Here is a 678-nt window from a genome sequence, read left to right on the forward strand (position 1 = left end):
AAGAGAGGGTACCGTCAGCATTAGGAAAATACGATTCTTAATTCAACAAAGCGTCGAGAGAAGTCATTACCTTCGTCGCTTAAATGGAAATACGAACGAACGACGTCGAGATCCGAAGGGTTTGGAAGGTCGAGAATTAGGCCCGCAGTACGAAGGTTCTCCTTGGTTAAGAGCGTGTCGATGTGGTGAACCTCCGACGAGTAGGAAAAAGCTTCCGCGATCCTCGCCAAGCTGTTTCCAGAAAACTTTGGCCGATCCTGGTTAACTGCAACACAGAGGACTACTCGTCAACATGTGAAAAGGAGGATCAGGTCAGATAAAGAGAGAATTGAGGGGCTTACTCATATTCCCAAACGCCGCCTGCACCTGCCTTCGGCGGGGCTGGCGGTCGTTGGGATGGAAGTTAAAAGGCCCACGGATCATGAAAAACATGGGCTTCCACCCATGTGATGATGAGGGGATGCCCAGAATAAGCTTTCCAAACCTAGGCTGAGCCCTCCCATGGCCACTCAAAAAATACCACCCATCGCACTTGGCAACATGGCACAATTTGTACATGAATCGGAACTCGTCCAGTGGGAGTTCCATGTCAAACTTCTGGCTCCATAGAATCCAGGCTCCCGCAAAGCAGTACCAGAAGTTCGGCGCCAATTGGGCAGGAGATATGCCGTAAAAGTG

Source organism: Morus notabilis, unplaced genomic scaffold, assembly GCF_000414095.1.
Source record: "Morus notabilis unplaced genomic scaffold, ASM41409v2 Scaffold367, whole genome shotgun sequence".
Classification (NCBI taxonomy): Eukaryota; Viridiplantae; Streptophyta; class Magnoliopsida; order Rosales; family Moraceae; genus Morus; species Morus notabilis.